Source organism: Loxodonta africana, chromosome 11 (assembly GCF_030014295.1).
Source record: "Loxodonta africana isolate mLoxAfr1 chromosome 11, mLoxAfr1.hap2, whole genome shotgun sequence".
NCBI lineage: Eukaryota > Metazoa > Chordata > Mammalia > Proboscidea > Elephantidae > Loxodonta > Loxodonta africana.
The window spans coordinates 11,046,077-11,053,803 of NC_087352.1; positions in this window are offsets into that span (position 1 = coordinate 11,046,077).

A 7,727-nucleotide genomic window follows, 5' to 3' on the forward strand; every position below is an offset into this window, starting at 1 on the left:
GTGAGAACTTATTTCCTTGCCTTTTCCAGCTTCTGGAGGCTGTCCACATTCCTTGGTTCATGGCTCCCTTCCTCCATCTTCAAAGTCGGCAGTGCTGCATTTCTCTGACATTTCTTCCGCCATCGAAGTTCTCTCTGACCACTGCTAGGGCAGGTTCTCCACTTTAAGGATTCCTGTAATTAGATTGACCCTGGTTGGGTAATGCAGAATAATCTCCCCATCTCAAGGTCATTAACCTTAATCACATCTCCAAAATCCCTTTTGCCATGCAAGGTAACATATTCACAGATCCTGGGGATTAGGACACGGGCATCTTTGGGGAGTCATTCTTCTTTATTTTATTTTACTGTTGTTGAGAACAGACACAGTAAAACACACACGAATTCAACTATTTCTACACGTACGATTCAGTGGTACTGATTACATTCTTCGACTTGGGCAACCACTCTCACCCTCCTTTTCTGAGTTGTTCCTCTTTTATTAACATAAACTCACTGCCCCCTAAGGTTCTTATCTAAGCTCTTGAATTACTGTTGTCACTTTGATCCCACATGAAACCAAAACCATTGCTGAGTCAACTCCGACTCATAGTGTCCCTACAGAACAGAGTAGAACTACCCGTAGGGCTTCCAAGGAGTGGCTGGTGGGTTCGAACTGCCAGTCTTTTTGGTTAGCAGCCAAGCTCTTAACCACTGCACCACCAGGGCCCCAATCCCATATAGGTAATTCTTATAAGAGCACAATGCTCAAATCAGGCATTTTTTTTACTAGTTAAGCTAAACTCTGGTTTTAAGAAGACTTCAGGGGATATTTTTGGCTGAACTTTTAAAGATTACCTCAGGGCAATAGCTTCAGGATCGGGGAAGCATTATTCTGCCTACTTCATAGGTTAATCGCCCCATTTGAACACAAAATGAATTTTCAAATGTGGAAATTTCCTCCACACTTGCTTTAAGGTCCAAAAACTGGCTTCCCTTTCTCAGCCAGGAGCCCTGGTGGCACAGTGGTTAAGAGCTTGGATGCTAATGAAAAGGTCAGCAGTTCGAATCTACCAGCCGCTCCCTGAAAACTCTATGGGGCAGTTCTACTCTGTCCTATAGGGTTGCTATGAGTTGAAATCGACTCACCAGCAAAGTTTTTTTGTTTGTTTTGTTTTGTTTTTTTCAGCTAACAATTCAGTCACTGTGAAACTTACTTTGGTTGCAACCTTATTTTCATTTATTGTTTTTTTTTTGTGTGTGAGGTAATTCTGCTGTGATGAGATGTTCCATTTTAAATATCCTAATTTTTCTGACCATTGATTTCCTGTGAGTTGGAAATATTGTGTACAGTGTTTAATCTGGTAATATCTAAGTATTTTTTTTTTCTTTAGCACAGCTAATAGTGTCAATAAGGAGCCCCGGTGGCACAGTGGTTAAGTGTTCAGCTACTAACCAAAAGGCCAGTGATTCGAACCCACCAGCCAGGAGAAAGACGTAGCAATCTGCTTCCATAAGGAATCCCTATGGGGCAGTTCTACTCTGTCCGATGGGGTCGATGAGTCAGAATTGACTCAACAGTAATGGGTTTTATACTGGCACTGAATGACAAACATAATACTTCATTATTTAATTTGATGACAAAACAATCTACACTCCACTGTGCCTTAATCTCATGACATTTGAAGTTTGCTTTTCTCTTTTCTTGTTTTAACATGATAGAAATGCACTGATAATAAGTAAATAAAGCATCGTGGCACAGTGACATACCTGGTACTGAAAAATCTGTTGAGTTAAAACTTTGTCTCTGCAATTTGTGGTGTGCTCAGCACAAGTGAGGAAACCCTGGTGGCATAGTGGTTAAATGCTTCAGCTGGTAACCAAAAGGTTGGCAGTTCAAATCCACCAGGCGCTCCTTGGAAACTCTATGGGGCAGTTCTACCCTGTCCTATAGGGTCGCTCTGAGTGGGAACCGACTCCACGACAACAGGTTTGATTTGGGTTTTGGAGCAGCGGTGGTAAGCAATGAACGTCACAGATTACTCAGCTCTGCTGTCATAGCATGAAAGCATCCACAGACAATATGTGAACAAATAAACATGGCTGTATTCCAACAAAATTTCATTTATGGACAGCTAAATTACCATGTGCCATGAAATATCACTCTTCTTTTTCTTTTTCAACTATTTAAAAATGTAGAAACCATTCTTGGCTCATGCGCCATGCAAAAGCAGGCAGTGGGCTAGATTAGGCCATTGAGCCATAGTTCACTTGCTCCATCTTACCTGCAGCTAGAGCTCCAAACTGATCTATAAATTCAATACAATGTCAATTAAATGCAAGCTTTTATTAGAAACTAATAAACTGAAACTAAAAATTACATGAAAATGCAAAAAACCTAAAATAGCCTAAATTATTTTTAAAAGAACAAAGAGAATTTACAATACCAGAATTCAAAACTTACTCCAAACGTATAGTAATCAAGACAACATAGGATTGGCTTAAAGACATTTATATAAGTATCCAGTGTTGAGCACCCAGTGGACACAGCATCATTTCTTAAAGGCTATTATTTCTCCAAAACATTTCAAAGCTCAAAAATTAAGTGACTGTATATGTGCGGGTCTGTTTTTAGATTCCCTATCCTTTTCCATTATTTTTCTATCCTGAGCCAATGCCACACTGTATTAATCGTATATTTATAATAAATGTTGATATCTGGTGGCGTAAGCCCCCAAATGTTCTTCATCACAGCTTTGTTCATCATTACATAACAGATTAAGGAATAAGGTTTGTTGGGAAAACATACAAGCCAAGGTCAGCAAGAGAAGGCACCAAACCCAATGCTGTCGAATCAATTCCAACTCATTGTGACCCTATAAAAAAAGAGAAAAACTGCCCCTAGGGTTTCCAAGGCTGTGATCCTTAGAGAAGCAGACTGCCACATCTTTCTCCCACGGAGCAGCTGGTGAGTTGGAACCTCTGACCTTTCAGTTAGCAGCTGAGTACTTAACCACTGTGCCACCAGGGCTCCCACAGGATCCCAATTTCTCCATAATCCCTTAGAGAAGTACCAGGGCATGGATGAAGCTTGTTGCAGGAAGGGGCCATGCCCATCCCTTTGTTTTTCCTCCCTTCTTAAAGGGCAAGCATGAGGGTACCTATGTTGGTGAGGGAATAAATTGACTATATGGGCAGCAAGCAGTCTGGCTTTAGCTGTCAACTCTTCACTGAAGTGGCACGAGAAAGCCAGTCCCTAGCACATCCCACTATGCGGAGGAAGCCATTGGGAAGCTCAGCTCACATGCAACCCCTCTCACTGAAGAATGTGGCAGTCCAAGGCCCTACTAGCTCCTGGCCTAGGCAACCCAGTGAGCTCATGGAATCATTGCACACAGTTGTTACTGTGAATGGTAAGATTTTGTTATATTTTATAACTGGCTTTTGCTGTCACATAGTGATACTATTAGCTTTTCTGCATTGATTTTTTTTTTTGTCCAGCCGATTTTTAGACCCTGTTATTTCTAACAGTTTTTCAGTTGATCGAATTTTATAGGTAGACTGAATTTTAAAAGTAGGCAATGTTGCTGCCTAACATATTAACAGTATTTTCACTTTCTTTCCAATACTTTTCACTAATTTTTTTTATCTTGTCTTACCCCTGAGTCTGGGCCAGTCCTCTGATTTGCTTTAACCAAGAGGACGCGGTAGAAGTGACATTGGGTTTGTTCCGTGCCTAGGCCTTAAGAGGTCTCTCAGCTTCTCCTCTAGAAACCGTGATACCAGGTGTCTGCTCAAGGATGAGAAACCATGAAGAGAGAGAACTCTTATAGATGGTCCCACCTATGACCATCATAAAACAGCCAGGCCCAGCTGGCTGAAGATGCACGGGGAAGCCTAGGTGAGGTCAGCTAGCGTATCCACATCAGAACCGCCCAGCTAAGCCCAACACAAATTGTTAACCTGTAGGACAGGAGCTAGATAAACTTGTATTTAGAGCCACTAAGTTTTGGCGTGTTTGTTATGAAGAGCTAATTCACATACCTAGGATGAATTATACATGGCCAGTGTCCATTACTCTTGTATTAAACCGTTGGATTTGACATTTTGATGTTTATTTAGGATCTCTGCAATTATGTTCGTAAATGAGGTTGGTTTGTCAATAGTTTCCACCGACTTGATCAGCTACACTAATTTCTGCTTTTTCCGTTTTACTTTTCTACCTGTGGAGAGAGGTTTCTGTTAGCATTACACATTTATAAAGCTAAATGTGATGTGCAAAGGCTTCTGTGGCCCAAACAGAATTAAGCTTGTATTGCTTGTGGCACCTCCACCAGGGCTGAGGGCTGATCATTGCCGTGAAAGAATGTTGCACCCATTCTGGACACAGAAGCCTCCTTCCTGGGATAGTGTTCACCCCGGATTTCACTTCTGACACATTCATGTTACCTTACTGATCATGGATAATCTCATCAAGATGGCACTTTATCCCCTAGAAGAGCTCTCTGACCACATGAGCTGTGAGAAACTTATTCACCAACCTCTCCCACACCAGACTTCTGACATGTCTCCTAGTTTGTCCATAGGTGTTGAGACCAGTCTGCCAAGCCCTTTAAGCCTACAACTATCACACAAAAGATGGACAATGAATATATTTCCTGTATTTTCTATCTAACCACTGTTCGATTTACATGAAATTCACTGTACTCTTTGACCCTCAAAGTCCCATTTAAACAGCAGTTTCAGTCGTCACCTGATCAGTCTGGGTCCAATGAAGAGACAGAAATCACACAGTGGGTTAAACAGGGGAAGTTTAATATAAAAAATTAATAAACTGATGGAAGAGTAACTATAAGATTAAGAGTAAAGAGTAACTATAAGTAACTATAAAAGTAACTATCACACACATACAGGGAGAGTACCCAAAGAAGAACAAACTTACAAGGGGAGCCCTCACCCCAAGGCTGGGGTTCAGACTTCATTGGAGATGTAGCTACAGCCCATTGGATGGCAGAGAAGCTTTCTGTTCTGCCTTAATCAGAGCTGGTCCCCAGTTGCCGGGCAGGCAGGAAGCAACATTCCAGGACATAGGCACATCATAGGCAAGCTGATACTGGTAGCCGAGTGGATGGACAAGCAGATGGAGCAGTGCTGGTGGCGGGCACAGACGAGTCACAGCCAGTGGCCAGACACACAGGCATGCAGAGGGAATGGGTGTGTCAGTGCTGCTAGGAGGTCCACAGTGTGTGGTTATCCATGCTGAGAGTCTACAGGAAGGTGATCGCCAGGGTGAGTCTGCAAGGTCCCGGAGAAAGTGTGCATTCTAGGCATGTGGTTAGTGCAAAGCACCACCAGATGGCCTCACGCCCTCACTGCTGGCTGACTGAAGCTGCCAGAAACAGCAGCAGAGCCCCTGTCTCCTGCAATGTCCTTCCAGCACCCTCTACTGAGAAAGCTTGGCATTGTGCTCACCGTGAAGGAGAAATGCTCAAAGGAACTCCAGTCATTATGAAAGAGCTTGTATTGAAGGGTGAATTTGGAGCTAAGAAGCAAAAAACTTATACTCTTTCATCAGTTTAATAATTCTTGATATTAAACTTCCCCTGTTTAGCCCATCATGTGGTTTCTGTCTCTTAATGGGACCCAGGTTGATCAGGGGACAACTGAAATTGCTGATGTGACTGACGCATCACCCCTAGACTTAACTACAATCATTGCCATCCGAGCTGTAGGTCAGTACCTCTGCAAACTTCAGGTTACCTAGGAAGACACATACGATAAGGTTCAGCAGGCCAAGGATCAGCCCAAGAAGTATCCTGATCAGTGCAGAGACTCAGGGAAGGTCACTCAGTGAGAGGACAACTGGCTCTCTTACTGGTCCATTGCACTAGTTACTCACGCAAGGAGTTAGAATACAGCAACTACCTGGCAACAGGTCAAGCCTATTGCCTTCTATTTCTAGCAGTCTCTTTCCAAGGCAAAACTTTACAATCTTTCGTCATTACTTGCTCTCTCCAAACAACCAGTCTGCCCTATCATGAGTTCTATTGACAACCTATAATGAAGAAATATTGTGTAAGAGTTGCTGAACATCTAATGATAAAATTGTTACAGAGAAGAGTAAAGCCCAGCGAAAATAATTTGGGGAATTACAGTCCTACTTTAGGCTTACCCCTGCCTGGGTTAAGTTCTCCAAGCAAACAAACCTTGAAACAACACTGAAAAGTTTAGAGGTAGGTGGGGGGATGGTCTCCAGTGCTGCTCTGAACTCTAAAAATCTTGTGTGCCAGCCAGGGATCATACTATAATAACCTTTTACAACTTTGTTTTCTTTTTTTTCTAAACAATATATGGACACTTTTATAGGTGCAGATCAGATCTAAGGGTGGTTGATGTTAGCTGCCGAGTCGGCCCCTGACTCATGACAATCCCATGCACAACAGAATGAAACACTGTCTGGTCCTGGGCCGTATCCGTGATAGGTTGCAGATCAGATTGTTTGTGATCCGTAGGGTTTTCGTTGACTGATTTTTGGAAGTGGATCACCAGCCCTTTCTTCCTAGTCCATCTTAGTCTGGAAGCTCCGCTGAAACCTGTTCAGCAGCACAGCAACACACAAGGCTTCACTGAGGGACAAGTGGTGGCTGTACATGAGGTGCAACGGCCAAAAATGGAAGCCGAGCTACCCGCGTGGAAGGCAAGGACTCTACCACTGAATGACCAATCATAATTTACTCAATCTCTTATTCATGGACTGTTAGGTTGTTTACAGTTATTACTATTACCGCAAACATCGTTGGAACATGCTCCCTTCTGAAACCATCTTTTCCCACTTGCGCATTACCTCCTAAAGATAGAGTCTAGGAAAAAGGATCATAGGCTCAAAGACAACGCACATTGTACACTGTGATACACGAAATCCTCTCCAGAAATGTCATGCCTGTTTTCTTTTTAACCAACTTATATAAGAATGCTCATTTTCCACTCTCTCTTTTTTTTTTCTTACTGACAGTGAGTTTTGTTAATCTTTAATGACTGCTCACCTGATCAGGAAGAAAATAACACTTCAGGGATGATTTTATTTGCATTTGAAAGGCTCTTCCATATACAAATCATAGCTAGGAGAAAAATGTAAGAAAAACTAGGAATAAAATATGACCCAAATGAAGAAACCTATAAATCAACTAAGACACAAAAATGGTATTAATGATTATTGAAGAGGAAGAAAGGTAATTGTGAAGATATCCTCTCTTCTCAAAAATGAAGATAATTCTAAATTGCATGATTAAATTCTACATAATACGAAGATAATGTAATTTCAAATGAAATCACAATTTTGGAGGTAGTTGACAAAATGAGTGCCCTTTAAAAACCATTATTATACAAGACTTCTGAGAAGCAGTGTATTTGCTTCTGACAGTGAACACATTTGATCTTTTTTACAAGTTACTACTTGCTTCATTAAATGTTAGTTTTATCTAATTAATTTTATTAAGACTATTTGCAGGGCACCTAGCTAATTTTTTTTTTTTAATTGCATTTGAGGTGTGAGCTGACAAACTTCTTCCTCCAACACACATTATGGAGTTTTGTTACATATTACAGAGCTTTTCTACTACGTAGGATTAGGATTTCTTAGATGGATAAATTGTACTTTTTACAAAGTTTTACCACATGTACATCAACTGGAAGTTTTCTCTTTTATGTACACACCAATGAATGGAAAGATTCTCACTGAAGACATCCTAG